Source organism: Vulpes vulpes, chromosome 15, assembly GCF_048418805.1.
Source record: "Vulpes vulpes isolate BD-2025 chromosome 15, VulVul3, whole genome shotgun sequence".
In the NCBI taxonomy this organism is placed as follows: Eukaryota; Metazoa; Chordata; class Mammalia; order Carnivora; family Canidae; genus Vulpes; species Vulpes vulpes.
Genome location: NC_132794.1, coordinates 92166495 through 92181194, shown reverse-complemented (window position 1 = coordinate 92181194; position 14700 = coordinate 92166495). Strand labels below are relative to the sequence as shown.

Here is a 14700-nt window from a genome sequence, read left to right as displayed (position 1 = left end):
TTTCCACTTTACATTATTTAGAAACCCTCCTCATAAGGACAAAATTTTAAAAAGCAGACAGGGAAGGGTGAGGGAGGCATATAGTCAAACATTTATATCAGGCTCCAGGAAAGTTAAAACAGTAAGGCTATCAGGATAAGGGAAGAGGGATCCCTGGGTGGCGCAGCGGTTTAGCGCCTGCCTTTGGCCCAGGGCGTGATCCTGAAGACCCGGGATCGAATCCCACCTCAAGCTCCCGGTGCATGGAGCCTGCTTCTCCCTCTGCCTATGTCTCTGCCTCTCTCTCTCTCTCTCTCTCAAGCTCCCGGTGCATGGAGCCTGCTTCTCCCTCTGCCTATGTCTCTGCCTCTCTCTCTCTCTCTCTCTCTCTCTCTCTCTGTGACTATCATAAATAAATAAATTTTTTAAAAAAAGGATAAGGGAAGAAAGAATTCCACAAGTATTACTAAGCACCTACTATGCATATGACATCTTTCATAGTACTAAGGATACAAAGTAAATAAGACATGGAAAGAGCTCTCAGACATATGGAATGAAAAAACAAAACAGAACTGGAGTACAAGACCCTATGTTACCATTTATGTAAAAACCAACCAGGGCAGCCCGGGTGGCTCAGCGGTTTAGCACCGCCTTCAGCCCGGGATGTGGTCCTGGAGACCCCGGATCAAGTCCCGAGTAGGGCTTGAGTCCCGAGTTGGGCTCCCTGCATGGAATGGAGCCTGCTGCTCCTTCTGCCTCTTTCTCTCTCTCTCTCCATCTCTCATGAATAAATAAAATCTTAAAACAAAAACAAAAACAAAAACCTACCCACCCTACATAAAATACCAGATTTTTGTTTTTAATATTATGCAATATTTAACACACAGTATAATATAAAGAGCAACAGAATAGCCAGTATCCAGATAAAGAATAGTACAACTAAAGTTTCTGTAAATTTTCCCTAATCATATCCTGTTCTCTTTCTTCCATAGGTCTCACTATTCTAAATCTGATATTTATTAAACTTTTATGTTGTTCCATGCTTTTGCTTCACTGATATATATCTTTAAATAACATATAGCATTATTCTGCATATTTTTGTACTTTATGTAACTAATATAATATTGCATGTATTTTTCTGCAATTTGACCTTTTCCCTTGAAACATTATGTTTGAGTTATCCATGTAGTTAAGTGTACTTAATGTATTTTGTCCAGATAATATATACATAAGTAAATAGAGAATATATACATATGTAAACTCCCCAAAGGGAGCCTGCTTCTCCCTCTACCTATGTCTCTGCCTTTCTATCTCTCATGAATAAATAAATAAAATCTTAAAAAAAAACAACAATAATCAATTTCCCAGTAATAATGAGAATAGTAGAAACTCAGGGTTGTTCTTGGTATCAAGGACCCTCCCCCCACCTTTTTTTTAAAGATTTATTTATTTGAGAGAGAGAGAGAATTCACGAGTGGGAGGAGGGGCAGAGAAGATTTTATTTATTTATTCAGAGAGAGGGGATGCCTGGGAATCTCGGTTGGGTGTCTGATGCTTGATTTCGGCTCAGGTCATGATCCCAGGGTGAGATTGGGCCTCACGTCAGGCTCCACCCTGCTCCACGCTCAGTGGGGAGTCTGCTTGAGATTCTTTCCCTCTATGTCCCCAGACCCCCACCCCCCTGCTCATCACTCTCTCAAATAAATAAATAAATGATTCTTTTAAAAGGTCTGGGTAGATGTACCCCAAACTCAGTAACCATAGTCATCTCTAGAGAAGGTATTATGAAATCAGAGTGTAATCAGAGGACATTTGTAGCCTTACTACAATGTTTTAATTTTTTTACAAGGAGAATTTATTCCATCAATTTATACCATCAATAATAATTTAAAATTAATAATGATGAAAGAGATCAGATGTCATTTCTGCCCATGAGGTATTTACAGAGTTTAGTCAGATCTAAAAGAAAATAAGCTACAGATACACAGAAAAAAATACATCCTTCTAGTAGTACTATTTGCATATTTTGTATAAGACAGGGCCCTCAGAAAGCAAGAAGTATGAAAAGCATTATAATAAAGGGGAAAAGGACAGGTAAAAATTTTGTCAGGACCATAACACCTTCAAATCCACAAGAGAATCCAACATAATAATACATTTACCTTAATGATAATTAAAAGATACTAGGCTTGTTTTTTTTTTTTTTAAGATTTTATTTATTTATTCATGAGAGAGACAGAGAGAGAGAGAGAGGCAGAGACAGAAGCAAGCTCCATGCAGGGAGCTCGATGTGGGACTCCATCCCGGGACTCCAAGATCACACCCTGAGTACAAGGCAGGCGCTAAACCGCTGAGCCACCTAGGGATCCCCCGATACTAGGTTTTTTTTTTTTAAAAAAGGAAAGAAACAATTAAGTTAGTCCCAGAAGACCATCTACTTTCCTTTTTTTTTTTTGTAAGATTTTATTTGGAACGCCTGGGTAGCTCAGCAGTTGAGCGTCTGCCTTCGGCTCAGGACGTGATCCTGGAGTCTTTGGATCGAGTCCCACATCGGGCTCCCTGCATGGGGCCTGCCTCTCCTTCTGCCTATGTCTCTTCCTCTCTCTGTGTGTGTCTCTCATGAAATAAATAAAATCTTTAAAAAAATACATTTTATTTATTTATTCATGAGAGACAGAGAGAGAGAGGCAGAGACAGAGACAGAAAGAGGCAGAGACATAGGCAGAGGGAGAAGCAGGCTCCATCCAAGGAGCCTGACGGGGACTCGATTCCGGGACTCCAGGATCATGCCCGGGGCTGAAGGCAGGTGCTAAACCGCCGAGCCACGCAGGCGTCCCTATCTACTTTCCAAATGCCCTAGGCACACAATGTTCTCTTCTGAAAAGATTCAACAATGAATACATACAGAACAATAAGGAGGAGAACCAAGAAATAGAAGATGAACAAATTCAAAAATAAGTCAAAGTATCAGAAAAGAAAAAGATAAAATCTTTAGTATCATTCCTTTCTTAAATTATTTAGGCAAGATGAATAATATGCTCTATATCTCTAGAAGGATTTTGAAGAAATTGCTAACAGAGGTTGCCTCTTAGAGAAGGGAAGTGGGGAACAAGGATGAGAGGAAGGCTTGCTTTTCTCCATATATTCTTTTGTATCTCTTGAGTTTTGTGTCACACATATATGTTACCTATTTTTAAATTAGAATAGTGAAGGGGTCCCTAGATAGCTCAGTTGGTTGAACGAACAACTCTTGGTTTCTGCTTAGGTCATGATCTCATGGATGGTGGGATTGAGCTGAAGCTGGGCTCTCCACTTAGTGGGAGTTCTGCTTGAAGATTCTCTCCCTCTGCCTTTCCCACCACACTCACTTGCACTTGTGACCACACTCACTCTCTCTCTCTAAAATAAATAAATCTTTATGGGACGCCTGGGTGGCTCAGCAGTTAAGCGTCTGCCTTTGGCTCAGGACATGAGTCCAGGGTCCCAGGATCGAGTCCCACATCGGGCTTCCTACATGGAACCTGTTTCTCTCTCTGCCTATGTCTCTGCCTCCCTCTGTGTCTCTCATGAATAATAAATAAAATATTTTAAAAATAAATAAATATTTACAAAAATAATTAGAAGAGTGAAAAGTAGTTGTATTTTTCCATTTGTAAATGATTAGGCACAGCCATCAAAGTTAATTAGCTAAAATTTACTTCGGTCAGACATTACCTAATACATGCTAAGCAAAAGAGTAGGCACAGCATACAGTACTGTCATTACCCACCCAAAAGGAATTTATAATCTAGTAGATTAGATAAAACACATACATATACACACAAACCCATGTATATCTCCGATGCATGAGTAATACATACTGTCACAATACTGGAGCAAAGAAAATTATTTCTGGTAGAGGGCTCTGGAAGGCAACTGAAAAACAAGATTCCATTTTCTTGAGAGAGAGAGAGTGCAAGCGCAAGAGAATGAGGAAAAGAGGGGCAGAGGGAGGGAGAGAGAGAAGCGGACTCCAGGCTGAGCATGGAGCCAGACTACACAGGGCTTGATCTCAGGAACTAGAGACCATGACCTGAGCCAAAATCAAGAGCCAGATGCTTAACCAGCTGAGTCACCCAGGTGCTGCCAGACAGGATCCAACAGTCAAAAATATAAGGGAAGAATGGGAAGGGTAAAGGCTCATAGGTAGGAAAATTCAGTAGGTGTTTAGGGGATCATGATTATTCCAGACTGGCTGGAATATTATTCCTAGGGGAATAAATAATAGGAGGTAAAGCTAAAACAGCAAATGTGGGCTATATCATGGAGGGCCTTCAATACATAGTTATTATTCAGTATGTATACTGAATACCTACTATTATAAAAAATATTTGGGGAGCACCTGAGTGGTATAGTCAGTGTCTGACTCTTGATTTCATCTGGAGTCATGATTTCAGGGTTGTAAGCTTGAGCTTTGTGTTGGGCTCTGCACTCAGCAGAGTCTGCTTGTCCCTCTCCCTCTGCTCCTCACCCCGTTTGCAATCTCTCTCCCCCTCCCTCTAAAGTAAATAAATAAAATAGCAAAAAAAGTATATATTTTGGAGACGCCTGGGTGACTCAGCAGTTCAGCAACTGCCTTCAGCTTGGGGCATGATCCCGGAATTCCAGGATCAAGTCCCACATCGGGCTCCCTGCAGGGAGCCTGCTTCTCCTTCTGCCTGTCTCTGCCTTCTCTCTCTCATGAATAAATAAAATCTTTAAAAGGCCTATAAAGAGACATTATAACAATATTTAATTTCTCTTTCAAAGAACTCAGAGAATGAGAGAAAACACCCATACTGAAAATAACACAGCAGCAGGTAAACAACAACACTATACTACAAATTTTTTTAAAGTGCTAATTAATTAATTGATTAAAGATCTACCAGCTATTTGGAAGGCTTCCTGGAGGAAATAAATTTTGAACTGGGATTCCAACTGAAGTAATCAACCTGTCATTTTATCAAAATTTATTAAGCACTAGGATGACTGGGTGGCTCAGCAGTTGAGCATCTGCCTTTGACTCAGGGTGTGATCCTGGAGTCCCAGAATCAAGTCCCATGTCAGGCTTCCTGCATGGAGCCTGTTTCTCCCTCTGCCTATGTCTCTGTCCCTCTTTTCTCTCTCTCTCATAAATAAATAAATAAAATATTTAAAAAATTTTATTAAGCACCAAAAGCTAACAACTTTCTAAGACAATGGAGATCTAAGCAAAAAAAAAAAAAAATCGTCTCAAGCTTCTTTTCATAGTAAAAAAGAAACAACTAGAGAATGAAGAATTATTTTCAAAGATTATACACAGTTGCTTAATCTCCTGCCAGGCCTCTGAGCATTTGTCTCCTCATAGAGGGATTCTCCCAAGGAAATCTGCCCATCAGCTTCAAATGGGAAGCTCAGATGAACTACATGCTACCTGGCAGGCCAACAGCCTAGAACCCCTTGTCACAAGGTCACAAAGGCCTGCAGAGACCTCATATAAATATGGCAAAAAAGAACTTAAGGTCTATCTTGTATCAGAAATAACATTGAAAGGAACAACCAAATAAGCAGCAACTAACATCCCCAGCCAGACAAGCCACTGGTCCAGAGACTGTAAGCCACACATATTCTTTGAAAGTACTGTCTATTTAAAGCTGAGTCTAGGGGTACCTGGGTGGCTCAGTGGTTGAGCATCTGCCTCTGGCTCAGGTCGTGATCCTGGAGTCCTGGGATGGAGTCCCACATGAGGCTCCCTGAAGGGAGCCTGCTTCTCCCTCTGCCTATGTCACTGCCTCTCTGTATCTCACATGAATAAATAAATAAAATCTAAAAAAATAAAGCTGAGTCTATAGCATTCCCCTGGTGCTTTGTGGCATCCCAGTTACTCACCCCAAAAGGATCCAAAGAGAAGGAGTCACTCTATCAAGCAACTCCTTCTAAATTTTTATTTTTATTTTTTATTTTTTTTTAGTTTTATTTATTTATGATAGTCACAGAGAGAGAGAGAGAGGCAGAGACACAGGCAGAGGGAGAAGCAGGCTCCATGCACCGGGAGCCTGACGTGGGATTCGATCCCGGGTCTCCAGGATCGCGCCCTGGGCCAAAGGCAGGCGCCAAACCGCTGCGCCACCCAGGGATCCCAAGCAACTCCTTCTAAATCTAAACAAAAGCAGGAGAAACAGAAATAATAAATTGGATCTTTACTTCATGGAATACAAAAAAAAAAAAAAAAAAAACTATTTCAAATGAATTAAAGATTAACATGTAAAAAAGAAATTTTGAAAATTTTGAGAATATATGAGAATATTTTTATAATCTCAGCATAAGAGAGAAGCACCTAAACAGGAAAAAGTACAACCCATTAAAAAAAAAACTGGTAAACCATGTTAAAATTAAAGACATTTGTTCAAAAAACACCATGAAAAAGAGGGAAAAGATAGGTCACAAACTGGGAGAAAATATCTTATATCTTACACATATAACTAATAAAGAAACAATATCCATAATATAAACTGTTAGAGAACTATACAAATAGACCCTCCCCCAAATTGGCAAGAGATATGAAAAGGCATTTCACAGAATAAGGAAACACAAACAGCAAAGAAATATATGAAAACATTATTAGCTCCATTGATAATCAAGACAATTATAAAACAAGTTTATGAGACACCAGGATCCCTGGGTGGCTCAGTGGTTTAGCACCTGCCTTTGGCCCAGGGCGTGATCCTGGAGTCCCAGGATCGATTCCCAGATCAGGCTCCCTTCCTTGAGCCTGCTTCTCCTCCCTCTGCCTGTGCCTCTGCCCCTCTCTCTCTGTGTCTCTCATGAATGAATAAATAAAATCTTTTTTAAAAAAAGTTTATGAGACACCATTTTACAGAACAAAAAGTTTAATTTGACTATACTAGGAGTTGGTAAAAAATGCAGGGCAAGTGGCTGGTGAGTATGCAGACTGATACAACTCATCTGGGTTACAATTTGGCATTATCTTGCAAAATTGAAGAACTTCATATCCCATATCTCAGCAATTCCAGTTAAGACTATACATCAGGGAAACGCACAAAAAATTCTGAGAATAGTGGCCAGCGGGAGGGGGAATGTGACTAACAGGGAAGGACACACAAGCAGCTTTGTTTTGGCGACATTTTGTTTTTAAGCTGGGTAGGGGATACTGATGCCCCATATACACTATACATATTCTTTGCATGTATGACATAGACCATCACAAGTTCCTTCTTTTTTTTTTTTAAAGATTTATTTATTTATTTATGATAGATACAGAGAGAGAGAGAGAGAGAGGCAGAGACACAGGCAGAGGGAGAAGCAGGCTCCATGCCAGGAGCCCAACGTGGGACTAGATCCAGGGACTCCAGGATAGCGCGCCCTGGGCCAAAGGCAAGGGCCAAACTGCTGAGCTACCCAGGGATCCCAAGTTCCTTCTTTTTAAAGTCATGGTCTTTGTTGTCCTTTTATTTTCTTTTTTTTCTTTCTTTTTTTTTTTTTTTTTTTTTAATTTATGATAGACATAGAGAGAGAGAGAGGCAGAGACACAGGAGGAGGAAGAAGCAGGCTCCATGCCGGGAGCCCAATGCGGGACTCGATCCCGAGACTCCAGGATCGTGCCCTGGGCCAAAGGCAGGTGCCAAACCGCTGAGCCACCCAGGGATCCCCTGTTGTCTGTCTTTACACTTGCTGCTCCTTTTCTGTTTTAAATATTTGGGGGGGGGGGGCGGATGCCTGGGTGGCTCAGCAGTTTGGCACCTGCCTTCAGCCCAGGGTGTGATCCTGGAATCAGTCCCGGGATCGAGTCCCACATCCAGCTCCCTGCATGGAGCCTGCTTCTCCTCTGCCTGTGTCTCTTTCTGTGTCTCTCATGAATAAATAAATGTTTAAATAATAATAATAATAATCAATCAATCATTCCAAAAGTCAGTGAAAATCAGAATACCAGTGGTTACAAGAACAAGCTTCAGAAGCAAAACAGTCCTGACCGTTACTACCTTTATGATCTTAGCCAAGTTTCTTAGCTTTTTTGAGCTTCAGTTTACAATTCTCCATTGCAAAATGAAGGTAGTACCTCCTCATCTGTTTGTTGTGAGGCCTACATAAGAAGACTGTAAAGCACCTAGTATGGCAAGAGCACTATTTAATAAACCCTCCAAAAATTACCTGTTATTATAATACCTAAGACCTTCCCTAGCTAACCCACTACCTCCAGAGAGTATAAGGACTCCTTTTTTGTCATTCCATTATACCGTACATAGCTCTAAAGAACTTATATTGATTTATACTTATTCATTTAGTCTGTCTCTCCCATGAGTCTATAAGCATCTCAGGAAGACATCATGATTTATTCACCTTTTTATCTGCAATGCCTGTAAGATAAATGATAAATACTCAAAGAGCAAATGAACAAAGGGATAAACTAATATCAAAGACTGACTCTTCAATACAGTGCAGCTCACATCCAACTCCTGTGAGAACAATGAATTCATAGAAAACAAGGATTCTAAGCCAGGCAGGCAAACCTTTCTGCATCCCATATTTGTTTCCCTATCAGAAGTTACAAATTCCACACAGGCTACTCTATAGACAAAAAGAACCCACATTACCCACCAGTCTATTCTATTTTCACATCTATTTTCCTGAAGTCTCCTCATGTGCTATATGAATGTTCACATTTCTTCTCTGAAATATATAATTATTTAACTGTCAATTCTTCATATATGTATGTTGGGTCTTATTTTCTTTGGTTTTAAATAAATGTCTTTTTTTTTTTTTAAGATTTTATTTATTTACTTGACAGAGAGAGAGAGAGCACAAGCGGGGGGAGCGGTAGGCAGAGGAAGAGAGAGAAGCAGACTCCCCACAGAGCAGGGAGCAACTCAGGGCTCCATCCCAGGACCCTGGGATCATGACCCAAGCTGAAGGCAGACACTTAACTGTCTAAGCCACCCAGGTGCCCCAAGAGATGTTATTGGTATACCATTGTTTAAGGGTCTTTTCTCTTATTTGCTTTTAAAATTGTTCTTATCCAATAAGGGGCGCCTGGATGGCTCAGCTGGTTAAGCATTTACCTTCAGCTCATGATCTCAGGGTCCTGGAATGGAGCCCCTCATCACTCCCTGCTCTGTGGGGGAGTCTGCTTCTCCCTCTCCTCCTCCCCCTGCTCATGCTCACTCTCCCTTTCTCACTTTCTCTCTCACTCTCAAAAAAAAAAAAAAAAAAAAAAGTTGTCCTTACCCAATAAAAAATTAGATTCTCCAAAGGCAATAACTGTTTGTCTGTTTCATGGTGCTTTGATGTATAATACAGAGCTGTGCAAACCAAAAAAATTAATGGGCTTTTTGAGAGGGCAGAAGCTAAATGACCCACAACTGGCCGTTCCAAGGCTTATCTTTACTCAGTATCTCAAACATCCCAGAGAAACACCAGAGATGCAACTTGTAAGATTCCCAGAGCTGGCCAAGGAATATATCTTATGCTAATAAAGCACGGAGAGTGACCAAGAATTACTAAATTAGTAAACAACTTACTGGGTTCAAGAAATTTACCCAAAGAGTAGAGATAAGTGAAAATCAAACTAAGAAGAGTTGGTGCCCTGAGAGGCCACAACTGGAAAATCCTCCCAAACCCAATAATCAGGTGACTAGTGTACCTCAGCTCTGCCATGGCACCTCCTTCATGGGGATTCTGAGTCTATCCCAAGAACTATACACAAGGTAACCCACTAAGAAATGTCCAAAAATATCCTTTCTACTTAGAGATGAAAAATGAAATAGAGCTTCTCTTTCTCACTCCTCTTTTAACAGAGCACCCAAGGTGACAACTAAGGGTGACAATTTACAGAGTAGGACAAAGAAAAAAGTTAGCCTGTGTAATTATACATAAAGAACTACAATGATTAAGTCTCATAAGGATGCTTATCTTGTATATTAGGGGTCATCATCCACTGATGATGGGTAGAATACAATTCACAGACATATTTTATTCTATCTCAAAAAGGCTTTAAAAGACTTTAACTAGTTGCCAAGAGTTTAAAACACAATGATCTGAATTTCAAGTTTCTCCTGAAAAAATAGGAAGACAGGTCATACTGTGCCACATTCCAGTACACTATAGTCCCCGCTACATCCTAATATATTTGTACCTGGCTTGCATCACTCATTTACATTACCTGCCTGATACTCAGGCATTTAAGTTTGCAATCCTTGGTTTATATGATACTAATAAATTGTTACTTCCATGATCACTTCCACTATGACTGGGGCTCCAAATCAACACATTGCTCTATTATGTTTTCATTTAATTAAACAACTGCTGTTGAACATACTGAAGTACAGAAAAAGAACAATAAAAGCCAAACAGCTGCTGACTACATTTGCACAAGCCCTTCCAGCGTGGTGATAAAACAAACCTCCCCTTCTCCCTTCAACTCAACTCCACCATTACCCGAACAGCAGAATCATTCTAATTAGTCACACTGAACTACAGGGACAGACTGTGATCAATCAACAGAAGTGGCAAACAAAGACTAGGATGATCCTTTCAGAGAGTACTGTATAAATACTGTGAGTCTCCTTAAAAGCATAAGCTGAATCTTTTACCTCTCTACTGCTCACACTAGTCAAAGTACCCTTCAGTGAGGTTATTATCTTAAAGTGGCAGTCATCCTGCATTCTGGAATACTGGGGAAGTAAAATAGTAGTGGAGCTCTGAGAACTGAGAGTTCAACTGGGATTGATGCCAGGCTACTCATGAGGAGATGTGTCTACAACCTGAGCTCCTACTGAGCCAATAAGCATCACTGTCAAGATTAGAAGGACTTTTGTTACCCTTGGCAAAAAAAAAAAAAAAAAAAAAAAAAGATTAGAAGGTACTGTCTATCTACAGCCACCTTTGCAATTTAGCTCAAATTCAAGTCTTGAAGAACAAATTTTCTTTTTTCTTTTTTTAAATTAGAGTATGGTTGACATACAAAAGAAGAACAAATTTTCTGATGTGGGGTGAGGGCTGCAGGTGAAAAACTATTCCTACCTAGAAAATGAGTTTTTGGTAAAGACAAGGGAAATCTTTGATGTGTGAGTCACCTCTGGGCCCAAGTGAAAAGACGCCGGACTGGTCATACTATCTACTGAAATACTAGACTACTATTCTGCAAAGTCTATCAACTCAACAGGGCTCAACAGGGCACATCAAGCCAGGTGAACTTATCAAACCTGGATACTTCCTAGGCTATGTCATTTCATAAGCCTCTTTCTAGTTTGTTTGTTTGTTTTTTAAGAAATTCTGCAACTTAGATCAGCAAGTTAAAATACAAACTTGTTTCCTGGACCACTTCCATCCTACTTATTTTAAACAAATAAATACAAAAAATGCTATTCCTCCACCAACGCACACACACACACAATTTCAGGAGGGCAAAGGGCATTAGGTAGGATGAAACTGAGTTTAGACCCTGTAGATCCCATATAGTTTTTCCTTCTAACACAGTGAGGTTTTGATCCTCCTTGTCACTACCTTACCATGCAAAATCCTGACTGCCAAGGCCAGAACCAGGCCACGAGTCAGGATCACATACTGCAACTAATCCTTGGTACAGATAACATTTACTGAGTGTCCATTGCTTTCTGAAAGGCATTAAATTGATACTCCTTATCCTTACCTTATGCTCTAGGTAGGCTATTGCATATATGCTACTGCTTTTAAGACGTGGGTAAATTAAACAGAATAATCCCAAAACAGACCTCTCTCTTTGTATCCTCCCATATGGCCCAGAAGTGCCTTACATACCTGAATTAAAGGCATAAAAATTTCTATGTTGTGCATTAAAAAACACCACACTATTCCTCACTTCTGAAGGCACTCTTTACCCTTGGGTAGTTTTACAATATAGCAGTTTATCAAAGGTCACTACAGTGCCATAAACTACTCCTTGGGAGTTATGCTCCATCATTCACTCTGCTGCCCTGACTCTACCACTTTTAAATTAGCTGAACATCTTTCATGACTCTTTTTACCCGCTAAAAATAATAGGCCAACAGTACCAAACTTCACCAATACCCAAATCCCTCTCTGTTCTCAGCCAAATATGTCATAATAGAGTGGCTCCCTTGTGATTAAACATCTCCTTAGGCCAAATGAAGAGAAGACCTTGTGGGGAAATGCCAACCAAAACATACACCAGAAGATAATATCCGTAAAAGATTGTGTAAAGGAAGAAAGAGTCTCAGAAGATAAGTCCAGTGTTTAGATACAGACACAGACTGGCAGTGAGCTACCCCAGAAGTGGAAAGTCTTCTCTTAGCCCAGGTCTCCGTAAGACTGGCCTCAATCCTTCCACACCTCTTCTCACTACCTGAGTCTAGGTTGCACTAGCTCATCATCCAGTATTAATGAAGCAGTTCACAGCTGCCTCAATGAGGCAGTCACACAGAAGTGGACGCTGTACAGGATCTGCAGAGACTCTCATACCTAAAGTCTAAAAATCAACCCTAAAAAGTAGATACAACGTTCCTTAGGTTTGCTTTCAGCTTTTGAGGACTGGGCTCTCCAAGATACAGAAAGCTTTAGAAGAGGGGAGCTGAAGGCTAAGTTAAGCCTGGAAACACAGGAAGAAAGATTCGGGCACCCGAAAGGGATCAGAAGTCAGAGCTCAAGTCGCCCCTCCAGCCGCAGGGGCCTGACCTTTGCCCCCTGCATGCCTCCCAGTTCCCTCCCACAACAATCTCTCCCTGTCTTATTATTTCCCCTGCGTCCTTAACCCACCCACGTCGTCCAACGTAAGGGCCCTCCTCCCCTCATTCCCTATGGTGATGTCAGGGCGGCCTTCAAGACACTGGAACTCTAAGAAGAGACTTCGCTGACCTGTCAGCGGATCCAAAATGGCGGGGCCTAGTCCCAGGACCCGCAGCCGCTGCTCATGTCCAGCCCAGGCCCCGAAGGCGTCTTTAAGCGACTCTCCCGGCTCTGGTGGCAGATGGGAGAAGGGAAGGAGCCCGATTCCTGGGAGTTGAGACCGAAGTCAGAGACCGCACAGACTGCCAGGAAGAATCGGCCGGAACGAGCGGTGGAGCCGGCTACCTTCCCTGTCAGCTCACTGACGTGGTAACTAGCCTCAGTCTAGCCCGCTGCCTGGTAACTGCGCGAGCCCTGGCGCGCACAGCCAATCATAGCTTTGTATCGTGAGAAGTGGCATTCCGGATACCCAATCAGAGAAGGAAACTGGCTGAGGGGGGCAGGTACAGCCTAAGGAGGCGAGATTACAAGGGAAAGAAAAGGGTAGGTAGGGGACAACCAACGGATACAAGGATTCTCTGAGTGACAGTTACAGAAGCCAATAAAAATGAGAAATTGTGCTGGGCGGTTAGAGAGGTGGAGTTAGGTAGAGCTCGGTTGCAGTGCGCGGCTTAGCAGTGGCTGCTGGGCATTATGGGGAGGAAAACTATGATTTGCTAGAAACGGGGCGGGGTTCGTTTTGAGAGCCTGAGCGGGCGACCCTACTCCCCTCCACCTCCCTCCCTTGCCCACCCCCGGCCACCTCCCATCAAAGTCACCTAGGATCACTTACTGTCGAGGTATCTCTGGGTTCTCTCTGTCCTAGGACCGGTCCCTCAATCTATTCCAACCTCCCCTCCCCCACCGTCCCGGCTGCCTGCCCTGTTTAGCTTCTCATTACACGTGTGTGTCCCATCCCAACTCTGTGTCTTGTGCCCCATTCCTATCATCCAGAAATAGAGAAAATGAGAGGAGGCAGTAATCTTGGATCTCTGATTCAGGTCTCAATTTACAGAGCAGGAGGAAACCGAGTCCCAGTGTGAAAATATGTCCCCCAGGTTCACATAGCTTGTTAGCGTCAGAGCAGATAGACAAACGCAGGTCTCCTCACCCTCAGTCCAGCTCTCCTTTTCACTGCCTCTCACTATCTTTTACACCTTAGTTTATCAAGCTGTGACTCCCAGCTCCGCTCCTCATACTAAGCCTTGGACGCTCCTTACCTACCTGGAAAACAGGTAATCATGGGGGGTTAGCCAACATCACCAGTGACAGGAAACTGAAGCCTTTCCTGTTTACCTTGGAAATGCTGAGAAGACTAAGGACTAGATGCCCACCCCAGTCTTCACTCTTCTACCCTCAGTGGTCTCTCCCCTTGCAAGAGATGATAGAGTTTCCAGGATATTTAGAATACATAGAAGTGAGAGTGTGTGGGAAGAAGACAGGAGGATGGATTTTCTCCTTGCTGATTGAATGATGGAATTCTCAGCCTATCTACTGGGCAGGTGTCTGGGTAGACCTGAAGAGACTGCTGAGGGAATAGAAAAAGATACCAACTTTCTCTCCATTTCTTCCCATGTATGGATGACCCAAATCCAGAGAAACTCCATAGTAACATGGGGATGCTCTAGATTCCTCTAATTTGAAGAGCCCATAAGACTGAACATCAGACCTAAAGAACTCAGCAGCTCCCTGCACCTGCACATTGGGCTTCTGAACTCTGGGTCCAGATCTTTCACCCAGAGTCAGAGGAAGAAATACAACCACCTTAGTAACTCTTTCCACAGTACACCTGAGCCATTTCCACTTTCTTTTTTTTTTTTTTTTAAGATTTATTTATTTATTTATTCACGAGAGACACACAGAGAGAGGCAGAGGCATAAGCAGGCTCCTTACAGGGAGCCTGATGTGAGACTCAATCCCCAGACCTGGGATCACAACCTGAGCCAA

The 14700-nt window shown here is 42.0% G+C and overlaps 1 protein-coding gene across 16 annotated transcripts in view; it reads right to left on the bottom strand.

Annotated features, from left to right (window-relative positions):
• Nucleotides 1-13172, bottom strand: part of GBF1 (golgi brefeldin A resistant guanine nucleotide exchange factor 1) — a 121790-nt gene extending 108618 nt beyond the window's left edge. For 10 of the 16 annotated variants that reach the window (XM_025992748.2, XM_025992755.2, XM_025992752.2 and 7 more), the window contains exon 1: nt 12844-13124. The gene's annotated coding sequence lies outside the window, so the exon portion shown is untranslated. Of the gene's footprint in view, nt 1-12843 lie in introns of all 16 variants that reach the window. The other 6 variants (XM_072739856.1, XM_072739857.1, XM_025992768.2 and 3 more) reach the window with 5 other exon arrangements.
• Between the last annotated feature and the right edge of the window lie 1528 nt (nt 13173-14700).